General features: G+C 35.6%; 1 pseudogene; it reads right to left on the bottom strand.

Annotated features, from left to right (window-relative positions):
- Positions 1–4,864: 4,864 nt before the first annotated feature.
- LOC100790526 (protein kinase PVPK-1-like) lies at positions 4,865–14,289 on the bottom strand (annotated as a pseudogene).
- Between the last annotated feature and the right edge of the window lie 1,292 nt (positions 14,290–15,581).

Genomic DNA, 15,581 nt, shown 5'->3' on the forward strand with positions numbered 1-15,581 from the left:
AGGTGATGAACAAAAAGCTCAAAGATCAAAGAACAACTCAAGTGAATCAAAGAACATCTCAAGTGAATCAAGAACAAGTCAAAAGTTCAAGAATCAAGAAGAATTCAAGATTCATGATCTCAAGAATCAAGATTCAAGACTCAAGATTCAAGAATGAAGAAAAGACTCAATCAAGATAAGTATTAAAAAGTTTTTTTCAAAACTTTGAATAGCACATGAGTTTTTGACAAAACCTTTACCAAAGAGTTTTTACTCTCTGGTAATCGATTACCATATTGTTGTAATCGATTACCAGTAGCAAAATGAGTTTGAAAAAGTTTTCAAACTGAATTTACAACGTTCCAATTATTTTCAAAAAGCTGTAATCGATTGCAATGTTTTGGAAATCGATTACCAGTGCCCTTGAACGTTGAAATTCAAATTTAAATGTGAAGAGTCACATCCTTTCACTCAAAAGCTTTGTGTAATCGATTACACTTATTTGGTAATCGATTACCAGTGACTGTTTCTGATAAATCAGAAGATGTAACTCTTCAAAAAGGTTTTTTGACTTTTTCAAATTGGTTTTAAGCTTTTCTAAAAGTTATAACTCTTCTAAATGGTCTTCTTGACCAGACATGAAGAGTCTATAAAAGCAAGGCTTTGTTTTGCATTTCAATTATCTTGAACACATATTCATACAATCCTTTACAAGCCTTGAATCTCTTTCTTCTTCTTCTTCTTCTTTGTACCAAAAGCTTTTTGAAGTTTTCTGGTTTTCCAAACCTTGAAAACTTGTGCTATTCATCTTTTCATTCTCTTCTCCCTTTGCCCAAAAGAATTCGCCATGGACTAACCGCCTGAATTCTTTTTGTGTCTCTCTTCTCCCTTTTCCAAAAGAACAAAGGACTAACCGCCTGAATTCTTTTGTGTCTCCCTTCTCCCTTGTCAAAGAATTCAAAACGACATAATTTGAGAATTCTTTTGATTCTTCCCATTCCCTAATACAAAAGTGTTCAAAGGACTAACTGCCTGAGAATTCTTTTGTATCCCCATTCACAAAGTATCAAAGGTTTAACAGCCTGAGATCTTTGTCTCAACACATTGGAGGGTACATCCTTTGTGGTACAAGTAGAGGGTACATCTACTTGGGTTTGACTGAGAACAAGAGAGGGTACATCTCTTGTGGATCAGTTCTAGTGGAGGGTACATCCACTAGATTCAAAGAGAACAAGAGAGGGTACATCCCTTGTGGATCTTTGCTTCTAAAAGGATTTTTACAAGGTTGAAAGAAATCTCAAGGACCGCAGGTCGCTTGGGGACTGGATGTAGGCACGGGTTGTTGCCAAACCAGTATAAAAACTCTTGTGTGTTTGTTTCCTTCTTCCCTACTCTTTTACTTTCCGTTGTGCATTTAATTTCCGCTTTTACTTTCTGTTAAGTTTCTCTTCTACTCCTCATTCTCTTAACAATTTAGTAAAAGCCTTAAAAGAGTAATTTTTTAATTGGTAAAGGTTTAGGAATAATTAATTCAACCTCTCCTTCTTAATTATTCTGAGGCCACTCGATCCAACAGTACACTCCCAATGAGAATGTCAATAACTCCACTCCAATACTCATTGAGACCCAATAACCTCAATCAAATCATGCACATGTCTCTCAACCCATGGGGGAGACACATGAAATACCCCACCACAATTTAGCCGACTTCGAGCCTTGCCTTATGCCACTGAAGGGCAAGCAGTTGGTGGTATACCCCTGCAAAACACTTTGGAGGGCCCTCAATATCACCCACAATCACACCCCTTGCATTCCACAGCGGGTAAAAACCCTCATGCTATGGCAGAAATGGGAGAAGTTGGATCATCTAGAGGAAAGGCTAAGGGTCATTGAAGGAGGCAGAGATTATGCCTTTACTGACGTAAAAGAGTTGTTCCTAGTACCCAAACATGGTCATTCCCAAGTTCAAGGTGTCGGACTTTGACAAGTACAAGGGGACTACTTGCCCCGAGAACCATCTAAAGATGTATTGTCGGAAGATGGGGGCATACGCAAAAGATGGAAAACTACTGATACATTTCTTCCAAGAAAGTCTTGCTGGGGCAACTGTCACCTGGTATACTAACTTGGAACCTTCCCAAGTCCATTCTTGGAAGGACCTAATGGTTGCCTTCGTTAGGCAGTATCAGTATAATTCTGATATGGCTCCGGATAGGATGCAACTACCGAGCATATGCAAGAGGGGGCACAGATCTTTCAAAGAATACGCCCAAAGGTGGAGGGATCTGGCAGCCCAAGTGGTTCCCTCAATGATGAAGAAAGAAATGATAACAATGATAGTAGACACATTACCAGTGTTCTATTATGAAAAATGGTGGGTGTCATTACTCAGCCAATAACAACCCTTCTCCTTACCCACCACCCAGTTATCCACAAAGGTCATCCCTAAATCAACCACAAAACCCACATACCACACAACCAATGCTAAACACCACCATTAGCACGTTTCAAGAATTGGCATACTAAACTACTTTCCTACCAGTTTAAAATGGTGACTTGATATGTTAAGTGTTTAAGGGATACCAAATCAAAAAATAATATTTTGTTCTATGAAATTAATTATATCTCCTTGATCAACATTATTCAAGGGAACTGCCTCTACCCACTTAGTAAAATAATCTACTGTAACTAAAATGTACCTACACTATTGAAAAAACAAGGTTCCACGACGGTTTTTCAAATCATTCAAAGACGATTTTGAAATGTCTTTGAATCCAACGTCATGGAAAAAGTGAAGAATTTCCATGACGTTCTTAAAACACTTCCTTAGAAAAGCTATCATTCTAAAATGGCTTTTAGGCAAATAAACATCTTAGAATAGTGACACTCTACCGAAAACCGTCTTAGAATGTATTTCTTAAAAAAATGAGAATTCTAAGATAGTTTTTCCAAAAACCATCTTAGAATGTCTACAATCTAAGACATTTTTTCAAAAAGCCATCTTAGAATGTCTTTTTTTAAAAAAAAAATAGAGAATTCTAAGATGTTTTTTCCAAAAATCATCTTAGAATATCTTTTTAAAAAAAATAAAAATTGAGAATTCTAAGATGTTTTTTCAAAAATCATCTTACAATATCTTTTTTAAAAAAATTGAAAATTGAAAATTCTAAGACGATTTTTCCAAAGAATCATCTTAGAATGTCTTTAAAAAAACACTGCTTTTAAAAAAAATTAATTTGTTTCCCTCTATCAACTCCATTTCATGCATTCCAAACGCAGCTTGGTATTTGGGTATAAATACAACTTTTAAAACAAAAGGCCAACCTTAGGCAATAAATGGGGAATTTATCAATAATTTGTAGCATTTTTCACATACCTCAAGATAATAAGGCACGTTTCCAACAGAATCAGCCTTTGTCTTCCCTTGCAACTAAGCCTCCTTGTTACAGCCAAACACATGGAAAGAATATTTCCCATTACTGAAAGCCATGTAATAAAAAAAAATAAGTAAAAGAAAGCCATCTTTTACTGCCTTAATTATTTATTATAGCCTCCTTTTACTTTATTATTGTGTTGATTGAAATAAAGTTGAAGCCACCCAATTCATAGCTCATTGTCAGTGGCTATGTTAGATTTATGTATGCATGTATGTATGTGTATGTATATATAGATTTATATATATATATATATATATATATATATATATATATATATATATGACCATTCATGGATGTTTCAAAGGGCATAAATCGCTTTGGAACTAGATTTCTAATTATGGGTCTACCAAAGGCTTCACTTTGACACTAAGTTTCCCAATTGTAAGGCCCATATAATAGGCTAATGTCTGAGCCCCACAAAATCCTTAGAAAAGAGATATCTCTATTTTTAAGGTGGATTTTGGAAAATATCAAACTCTCATCTCTTTGAATGGTATGTAGGAGTGTGTGTGTGTGTGTGTGTGTGTGTGTGTGTGTGTGTGTGTGTGTGTGTGTGTGTGTGTGTGTGTGTGTGTGTGTGTGTGTGTGTGTGTGTGTGTGTGTGTGTGTGTGTGTGTGTGTGTGTGTGTGTGTGTGTGTGTGTGTGTTGGGGGAGGGGTTCCTTTTTTTCTCCCTTTTCAACCACTAGAAGAGAGTATATTATTACCCCATCATAGAGATTGGATGCACATGGTTTATGGACAGACAGAACAAAGCAAATTGAAATTTGCTATTGTACAAAACATCCCTCATACTTATTCAATATTGGCATCTCCATATCAGAAAAATTAATACAAGAGAAGAAAAAATAAAGGAAAATGATTGTTGTTCTATTACCCTAACATAGGGATATGGCTTATGGCAAATGGTGTGGATTCATATCAAAACAAAAATACAAATATGGCTTTTACCTTAGAGTTCAAAATCTAGCAGATTCCCATTTCTCTGATTACCATTTGATGTATTTACACAATTTACTTGCTATTTAAATCACCACAATAGCCAAATTGAAAGCCTAAGCTTTCAAACAAAGAAACATGTTATCCATCTATCCTTAAATAAACATGTTATCAACCAAATTCTACAAGTCACCAGAGGTAATTGCCAACTCAATTCCTTGTACAATCAAAATTTATAAACTCAAATTTACAATCCATCTCCAAAGCTCTGAGAATCAATACAGAAATTTCTCTTTGATGTTCAAGAAAGATCATCAAAAGGAAGCAATCAGAAACATTTTACCATCCTTATTATCAATAACTATAAAGGGGCATAAAATAGAACAAAACTTAGGGCCTAAAAAATAAAAAGAAAAGAAAGGCATACATAATTATATATACATACATATATAGCTTAGTGAGGTTGTAGGCATGATAAACAAGGTGAGCAATGGAGTCATCATCCATCTTCTAGTCAGCAAAGCTGAGATTGTGTCTCCGAGCAAGAGACTCCTTCACCCCTTGTTTCCATTTCTTGCAAACACCACTCGCCCTTAAAGCAAACACCACATGAAATGATTGGTGAATGAATTATTAAAATACTGAAATGAAATGAAACACTCATATATGCTTATTGTGCCAAATCAGTGAAGGAAGTGAACAGAACAAAAATATGAGCCAACAAGTCAATTGGCAAGTGATCAATCTTTGCCTCAACATCCATAACTAAGGTAAGGTTGGCCCTTTGTCTACTAAAACCACTGGACCTCCACCTCAAATTAACCTTAAACTCTTCCTAGTTCTGCTTTGTTCTGATGGAAACTCTAAAAAGTTTCTTACAACATGATCATAAGAATATCACTTGCTACGAAAACAAATATGCTGCCAATATCATTCAAAACAACATGTTGCGTGAGAAAAAAAGAACACAAACCAGAAAGCATATGTTTTCAGAAATAGTCCCTATAAGACACGGGGAGGAACTAAGGGAATCAATACTAAGAAATACTAGTCAGCAAATGAATAATAATACCCTTGCCAGATATGACTTCCTTCTCTGTCCTCCACTTGAGACCGATCTAATAACAAAATGCAATTTATCATAATACAATTTATCAAATATAGATTCACAAACTCCTAGTGTGTGAGGTGCCAAGTAAAAATCTCCAAGTTGATCAAGCAGGATATGATAAAACATATGGAAAAAAAAAAGATGTAGTGCTCTATAGAATGGCCCCAACAAGTTCACATTCCACAGGACAATGCATTGTAGTTCTAGAAGTACAACTCATATTTGCAATTAATAATAATGATAATATCTACTTAGTCTTAGATAAACTTGCTTTATGGAAGAGGGACCAAATTGGGTAAATGGAATGCAAAATCTAATATATAGAAATCTTTGAATCTCATACATGTTCATTGTTCACATTCCCTTACCAACTAATTTAACCAAATGCCAATATTACATTACATAAATAAATAAAAGAAACTATCACTCCTATAGTATAAATAATATTAGAAAAAAAACTATTCTGAATGTTTTCTAGGAAATATAGCATTAAACAACTAACCGTTTGTATCCTTAGTCCTTGAGGGGTTCAGTCCATGAAAGTTTTCACTCTATGTTGGGTGTTAGCTACATAGAAATTTTAGGGGTCATATTGATCAAAGTGGATATAAATAAAAATTTGGAAGTCCATCTTTTGTCATTTATATTATGAAAACCTCAACTGGTACTTATTCCCAAAGAAAGGGTGAAGTTTTCCTTCTAGGCTCCTAGTGCCATGGAATAATTGAGTTCATAAATCCAAGGAATATATAATTAATTAAAATCAAGTTCATTGACCCATGCTATTTGTACATGTGTCTCCTTGTTATATTATCATATATAGATACAATTGCAAGAGTCGAGCAGGAAAAGAAATCGCTAACTTGACAGCATGCTCCGAAAAATACTTCTCTGGTTGTCTTTGCCTGAGTGGATGCAGGTCCCCACCAGGGAAGAACTCCATTACCAAGCAAGAAAATGTCTTTGCCTCAAGGTGTGTATACAATGTGGGTAAAAAAGGATGATCTAAAGACTGCAATATTTCTCTCTCTGTTTGAGACCTCAAAAGCTTCTTGCGATTTGCCAGCTTGGTCTTGTTCATGATCTCCATGGCAAAAGAAGTTCTTGTGCCACTCAATTTAGCTAGATACACACTCCCTATGTCTCAACACCCCAATTTTGTCAACAACCTGAAATGCCTCATTTCCAACATCCCATCTCAAGCTCGGGTGGCAGTAATCGCTTCCCATCTTTTGTCATTTGCCTTGTGTTGTTTATACATGACACTGCTCAAACTACTGGTGTTGCTCTCATCACTAGCATCATTGCCAGTACTTGCTTTACATATGCTGGTCTTCCTATTCTCATTAATATGATAGTAATTTTCCATTTCTTCACTTTCATAAGACTTGTCAACACTAGCACACTCATTGACCTTAGTGTTGGTGAAACTTTCTTTGGCTTCTGAGTAGACAGTGGTTGAATAGAAACTATTTTGAGGACTTGGATAGAAAGTAACCTCTAACTGATAGTAACTCTTTGCATGATCAGCCATGGCTCGTTTTGATGGTCCTAAAATGCAATTGTCAGATTCTAATACACCACTTAACTGATAATTCTTGAAATCATTAAGTGGTTGATGCTTACTGCACAATTTTGTTGGCAACCCTTCATGATCCAATTGTTTCCCTCTTGATAGGAATGTTTTTTATTACATGACTATTTTGATGGTGAATGGTCTTGGTTTGATGACCACCCCCATGGTTTCTAGATGCTCACAAGGGAGGCCGCGAAGGATCGAGAGTCCCAGATGAAAGAAGATCATCATGTACCCCAAAACTGAATTCTGAACTTATGATAAGGAACAAACTCCATTAACAGGTGACTCCGTGAAGGGTATCTAGACAGGCTTAAAAATCCAACTTAGCATAGTGAATTGCCAATATGTACTCTAATTCAAAAGAGTTCTTAATTATAGAATCTCCTACAAAATGTCTATAAAATTGACATTTTAAGAAAAAAAGAATATGTAAATAAAAAGATAAAGAAAATTAATAAACGTACATGATACATATAATGAAATTCAAAAAAATAAAATAAAGAAAACATGAGAGAATCTTCAAGAGACCCATTTCTGACAGATTCAATCAACAGAAAACCATCCAACTGAGTAGAATCCAACTGAGCAATAACAACAAGAACAACATTTCAACATCATTCCTCAATTCAAGACTCATAATTAATTAACATCATTGTTAACCATCATCAAAACATACCATAACAAGCAGAATGACTTACGATGCAGTAGATCTTTATGCACCATATTAAGAAAATGAAACCAATAAGGACCTGCATTAAGGAACGAAGATGAAACAAAAATGCAAATGCAATGGGAGATGAGAGTGAAGAATACCTTATCAGCAAGGGGATCAAGGTAGGAACCCACTACGGAATCAATCTTCATCTTCCTACGCACAAACCACTTGATGATGATGACAGAGACTCTAATTCAATGTTGTCATTTTCTAAAACCCTATCACTAGGATCCTCATTCTGATTCAACCTTTTTGCCACTGGTCCTCATTTTCCTATCCTTCTTCAACTGTTGCAGTTTCCAAACTCTTTCCCTTCGTTTGCAAGGATTGTGATGTAGCGCGCTTTCGAGGTTCTGGAGGTTTCCTTCAGAGGACGCCAGCCCCATGGCGACATGCTTGGGTGGTGCTTGTGCAAGTCGTGGTCGTGTGTGAAGGCACGTTGGTCGCCAATCTCCCCTATGCAAAAGCTTGGAAGCAAGGATGTTCATCGCACACTAATGACGTTCTTGTAGGCGAAAGAGATAGAAACAAAAAAGTGTGTGTGAGAAGAGATAGACAGATGAGTTAAATAATTTCAAAATCATTCCAAGATGGTTATATAATCAATCGTCATTGAACTCAATATTGTAAGACGGTCTTTATAAAACCATCATCGTTCAAGTTGTATATATTACAAAATTGACACCGCAAAGACATTCTAAGACGGTTTTTGGGAACCGTTGTAGAATTGCTGTCGTAGAATGTAATTTATTTAGTAATGTTATGTCCTTTCGAAGATGGATGAATTTGACCTACCGAATCTAAAGCTCATCCTATATAAAGGCCAAGGTTTTGTTACTGAATGTAAGTCACTTGTTGTATAGGACCATCTTTTTGACATTCTTCACATGATTTGGCGTAGATTATCTGATCCTTCAAAATAGTTGGCCAATAATAACCTTGTAGAAATAACATTGACTTCCTTTTTTCTCCAGTTTAATGAGATCCAAAAATTCCTTCATGAATTTCTGCTAAAGCTACGTAGGCTTTTGATTCTCCTAAACATTTTAATAAGATTTCATCTACACCTTTTTTATACAACTCATCTCCCAAAATAACATAATTTTTAGCTTTGTACTTTATCTTTTGACCCACAAATAAATTAGGATTTTGAAGATAATTGACTAAAGGCTTTCTTCAGTTGAGAGTTGTCAACATATTTGTATTCAAAATTTCTACTTCTTTGTGTAATTTTTCTTTGATAGTTATCAAGGATTCAAAATTTTGTTTAGTCAACTTATAACCAAAAGCAATTTGAGAAAAATCATTAGCTTCATTATTTTGCTCTCGAAACACATGCTCAAACTCAACTTCATCAAATCTACTTAACAACTTGGAAGCATATGAAAAGTATTTTAGCAAATTACTTTTAATACAATTAAATTTTCAAGTTAATTGATTGATGACTAACTCGGAATCTCCTCTAATTAATACATGTTTTGCACCTAGATTTAATAATGTTTCTAAACTAGTTATTAAAACCTTATATTCTGCTTCATTATTGGAACATAAATGTTTGATTTCGAAAAGGATCTTCAAAGGTGTATTATTTGGAGAAATTAAAACGACACCAATCCTAGAACTATCTACATGTTTCAAACCATCAAAATACAATACCCAAGGTTTAATCCCTATATAACATTCCTATATTTCTATGTTTGAATGATCAGCTAGAAAATCTGTTATAATTTGGCATTTAATAGTTTTCAATGGTACAAAGGTAAGTGAAAATTTTGTCAATGCAAGGGTCCATTTCCCTATTCTATTATGTAAAATAGACTTAGATAGCATAAACTTGATAACATTATTGTGAGACAATACTTGAACATTGAAAGACTTTATATAATATTTGAGTTTAGTACAAGAGTAATATAAGCAGGAACATAATTTTTCTATAGCACTATATCTAATTTTAGCATCATTAAGAATTCGACTAAGATAATAAATAGTTCATTCTATGTCATTATAATCTTCCTGCACTAGCATGCTTGCATGGTCAAATCTAATGTTGAAATATACAACTTTAAGTCTCTTCCTTTCACAAGAGGTACAAGAATTGGTGGATTAGCAAGATATCTCTTGATATCATCAAAGGCTTCTTGGTGTTCCTTTTCCCATCAAAATTCAACTTCATCTTTCAATCTAAGTAAATGTGAAAATACTTTAGTTTTTCCTGACATATTATAAATGAATCTTCTGAAAAAATTTACTTTACCTAACAATGACTGAAGTTGTTTCTTATTCTTCGGAGGGGAAGTCTCCAAAATGGCTTTCGCTTTATTTTTATCTATTTCAATTCCCTTCTGATGGATAATAAAACCCAAGAACTCAGTTACAAAGACACCAAAAGCACATTTCAATGGATTCATTTTCAATCCATGCTTTCTCATTATTTCTTAACCACATCATCTATATAGACTTGCATAAATCTCCCAATTAAATCATAAAAAATATGATTTGTTGCCCTTTGATATGTTGCACCAACATTTTTAGACCAAATGGCATTACCATCTATTCATATATTCCAAATACCCTCAGGCATCGGAAAGCAGTTTCAGATACATCATTTTCAGCAATATATATTTGATTATATCTTGAATAACCATCTAATGAACTTAAAATTTCATTGTTTGTTGTTAGATTAACTAACATATCAGCAACTAGCATAGGATACTCATATTTAGGTGTTGCTTCATTTCAATCCCTAAAATCTATACACATACATATTTTCTCATTCTTTTAAATTATAGGAACTATATTAGAAATCCAATCAACATACCTTGTAGTTCGAATGAAATTGGCCTTTAGTAGCCTTTCTATCTATGCTTTGGTGACCTCTATGACATTGGGAGCAAATCTTCTTGGTGCATGCTTCACTGGTTTTTTCCCTTCATAGATAGGCAATCTATGTTCCACCAATTCTCTACTGAGTCTAGGCATATCTTCACAGTCTCATGTGAAACAATCCATGAACTTTTGTAAGAGAGACTATATTTTCTTGAAGTCTAGTATCTAATAGTTTGCTAACAATTCATTTCATTCCCTAGGTTAATTTCTTCTAAAGGATCTCAAGATTCAATCTTTTTTAATCCTAGGGACACTGGTTTCTCAAAGCCTAAAGGTGAATAGTCATAAATGCAATCCAATTTTGATTCTTCACTTTTCTGCTCGAAAATATTTTCTTTTGATTTCTCTTTTTTGACAAATACTTCTTACTTTTGATGGCATCAATATCCATCTTTCTTTTTACATCAACAATTTTTTCGATGGCTTCAGTATCCATCCTTTTCTTTTCCTTGGCCGCAGAAGCCGTTTCATCCATTTGTACTGCCGCAATAGTCGCATCCTTTATTTTGATAGCCGCAGTAGTTGCTTCTCCGTTTCGACGGCCTCAAAAGCCACATCCTAGATTTCGAAGAAAGCAATAGCCACTTCCTTGATTTCAACGGTTGTAGTAGCCACTTATTTGATTGTCGGCTGCAATAGCCGCTTGATTCTTATTATTGGCTATGTAAGTCGATAGTAAAGCCATAAACCTCAAACATGCTTCTAAGGAAGTCATAACTCTTGAACTTTGGATGATTTTCGACGGCCTTGTATCATACCCTAATTTCGTCCGAGGACTATCATTCGTTGATCTTTTGATCCTTGCTAGTCGACTTACGGTGTTGAATGCCAATTATAGTGCGAAATAGATGATCATTCAGCGTTTTGATCAGGAATGCAAAAAATACCAAAAAAAGGGCAAAAAGGTCTTTTCCTTGGTTTTCCTTGACCCTAGCTCGCCTAGGCTAGTCTTTGGCTCGCCTAGGCCACCAAATAGCTTCATGGTGAAAAAACCAACTCACCTGGGCCAGCTCATTGCTTCAGCACTAAGTTTCAGCTCGCCTGGGCCAGCTGCAATTGCCCCAAAGTGACCTTTTGCCTATAAACTGGCGTCCTAAGGGTGTTTTAAGGGGTTTGAAGGTTCAGAAGTGGAGAGAATTGAGAGAAGAGAGAAAGAAGAGGAAACAATCCCGAGGTGCTGCCAAATCGCGACTGTGATCAATCTCTACATCGTTCCTTGTCCAGTGTTCTTCATGTGACCGTTGGTTAGTTTTGTTTTTTTAAAGATTCTGATGTGATCTATGCACCCTTAGGGGTCCCCCTTTTTGTTTTGTGCACATCCATCTTCTCCATCTATCATCGGTGATCTTGTTTTTCTTTGTAAAGTTCAATCTTAACCGATCACTAGTGTTGTAAGTTGTCTTTAAAGAGATTGAAAGTTAATAAACAAAACCAAGATAAAACCAACTCATAACTAACTTCTTTTTATCAAATATCACTTGAGATCATTTCAAAGTCCAATGCCTTAACGATTCTCTCCACTTTTCAAAATTTAAAACATCATTTCAAGGTCCAACGCCTTAACGATTTTCTCCGCTTTTCAAAATTTAAAACATCATTTCGAGGTCCAACGCCTTAAATGACTCTTTGTTCGCAATTAAAATAAATCTTTCAAAAAATATATAATCAATTTAACACATAAACATTTAGACTTAAACAACTATATAGGTATGAATTCCTCATCGCACTTGAGGATACGTAGGAGCAAGGGCAACACCCTTGTCGACCCCAAAAATAAAAAAAATATAAAAAGGGAAAATAAATAATATCGAAGTCACATTTTTGCACACTCGATTAAAGGTTGTCGTCCCTTATGATGGGTGTGTGGGGTGCTAATACCTTCCCTATGTGTAAACAACTCCCGAACCCTTATTTTCAAAATTCACAGACCTTCTTTTTGGGTTTTTTCTAATGTTTTCCTTGAATAAATGTTGGTGGCGACTCCACGCGTTTTCCTTTTTGGAAGACACTCCTTTGGCTTTTCGCCTCGCCCTCTTGTCGAAGGGTAGGTTGTGACATGATGTGAACCTTACGGGGCGGAACGTTTGATACAGGCTATAAAGTTTTGGATGACGCCACTTCCGATGAAGGAAGATAAGTCAGGGTAAACGCCACTTCCGGTGAAGGAAAATAAGTCAGGGTAGACGCCACAAGGATTACCTTGATAAGTCTGAGATTGGTTCAACAAGGAACCCAGAGAGAAGCTCTCACCAAATTTTATAAAATGCCAAAAGTTTTTTTATTGAAAACGAAAATCAATACTTATAGTGTATCTGAACAAAAAGATAAAAATAGACATGGGCCTTCTAAACAATTTGGGCCAAAATTACAACGAAAATAATTATAAATTAAAAATAGAACATATTTATTATGGGCCTTCAAATTAATCTGGGCCTTCAGTAACAATTAATAGTCTTGATAGTGTCTCTGCCTCAGGGTCTTCATCCTTCTCCACTCGGGGGCTTTGTCCTTCTCCACTGGGGCCTTCGTCCTTCTCCACTTGGGCCTTTAGCCTATATTTGGCCAGTTTCAGGATTCTCATCATTCCCTCCTTCTTGGAAAACATTTGCCCTCAAATGTCCAGGATCATCACCGGGTTCAAGTACCACTTCCTTCCTTTTCTTATTGGCTTGCTTGTCATAGCTTTCATTCTTCTTTGTAATTTTCACCTTCACTTGGTTATACAATCTTTTCATATACTCAACTTTGGCCTGTGCATCCTTATGCTGAGTCTCTTGGGGCTTGCTGTTGTAAGTTGGCCTGTTAGGCAATGAAGCTTCTGGAAGGAGATCAACTTGATGTTCTATGCTTCTTGAAGGTGGCAGTCCATGAGGAATCTCCTTGGGATAGACATCTTTAAATTCCTGCAATAAGGGTTGAACACTAGGAGAAACATAAATAGTTAACTGATTAGAATTATCACTCTCTCTCTCTCTTATGTATCACTCCATCTCTCAAGTCTATCACTCTTCCTTTTTCTATTCCTCTGTGGTGCCTCACTATTGTCTCTCTCTTGTTCTTTTTTTTTCTCTCTTTCTGATTTGGTTATCACACACTTCTCTGAGGGATATAGGTTTATAAATAATTTGCTGGTCATGGTGCTGGAAAGAAATCTTGTAAGTGAAGTCATCATGCACTGCTTTGGTGTCCTCTGCAATGTTGGCCCTCACTAGTGCCATCTCCATCTCCTTGTCCTCAATAATCAAACTTCCCTGGGATAACCTCTAGAGTTTATGTCGCATGGTTCTACTATAGCTAGTTGGAACATACCTCTTTCGCATAACCCTTCTCATCTCAGTCCATGTATCTATCTCCCGCCCTTCTTCTCTCTTCATCTCTCTTTGATTTTTCTTCCACCAAACAAGGGCATAGTCTGAGAATGCAGCTACTTCTAATTTCACCTTCTGCTCTTCTGGATAATCATTGTAGGAGGATGCATGCTGAATCTTCATCTCCCAAGTAAGGTAGGCGTCTGGGTCACTCCTGCCTTTAAAAGAGGATACATTGAGTTTTACTCCCTCAATTCTGTCTTGCCCCTCTATTCGGTTTGATCCATCATTGACCCTTCTGTTGCCACCATAAGGTCTCCTAGCATTTGGATTCATTTGGTTCTCTAGTCCTTCTATTCGCCTGTAGAGCTCTTCATTGTTACGTTTCAACAAACGTTGCATTTGTGTAGTCATCACGTCCAGTAATAAGCACTGAAATCTGTCCAATTGATGATATACACCACCATTGTCACTAGCTCCTGCCATGGTTAAGGAACAAAGAATTTTGCAGTAAATTAAAAAAAAGATTCAGGACCTCACCACACTCTACTCACGTGTTTCTCTCTTTGATGGTAGTTCACTCGTGTTTGATGCTCTCAATATAGGCTTTAGTGTAATGTATTCCCTCTTGCCTTTTACCACTCGTGTTCCCTCTTAAGTTCCTAAATGGATCAAATTAGACACACAAGATAATATAAAATAAAAGGAAAGACAATATAATTATGACAGACTAAGTAACAAATTTGATTTGGGATAACAACTTGGACTTGATTGGATAGCAGATTGGATTTGATTTGGATAAAAGATTAGATTTGATTTGGATAATATATTAGATTTGATTTGGATAACAAATTAGATTTAATTTGGATAACAAATATGATAACAAATAAAATAACAGATAGGATAACAGATATGACTAGTAAACTTCAAATGCTCATAACTTTTGCTACAGTTGTCCATTTGAGACCCACTATATATCAAAACGCTTAGAATTCAAAGGAGAATCCAGATAAGGGGATTTGGTACACGATTTTCTGCTAAAAAAAAGCCTCAAACTGCATCAATTTCGTGTTCAAAGATCAAACACCCACTTTCTTTCTTTCTTTCTTTCTTTTTAAAAAAAAATTGCAACTTTTTTTTTATAATGCTTGAAACAGAACTCAAACAGATTTTTTTTTTTTACACAAAGTCTGAAAGACACAAGAAACAAAAACAAGAACAAAAATGTGACAAGAACAAGAACAAGAACGAAACAAAGACACAAACAAGAATACAACAAGACGCAAACAAGAAAACAAATAATAGAACAAGGACAAAACACGAACCTGGACAAATTACAAAGAAAAAAATAGGATAGGATAGAACTTGTATCAAGAGCCGAAGCTCTGATACCAGATGATGTGAACCTGAGTAGGAGCGGATCGTTTGATACATGCTACGGAGATTTGGATGACGCCACTTCCAGTGAAGGAAGATAAGTCAGGGTAGACGCCATAAGGATTACCTTGATAAGTCTGAGATTGGTTCAACAAGGAACCCAAAGAGAAGCTCTCACCAAATTTTATCAAATGCCAAAAGTTTTTTATTGAAAATGAAAATCAATACTTATAGTGTATCTGAACAAAAAG

The sequence above is a fragment of the Glycine max genome, chromosome 10 (genome assembly GCF_000004515.6).
Source record: "Glycine max cultivar Williams 82 chromosome 10, Glycine_max_v4.0, whole genome shotgun sequence".
Lineage (NCBI taxonomy): Eukaryota > Viridiplantae > Streptophyta > Magnoliopsida > Fabales > Fabaceae > Glycine > Glycine max.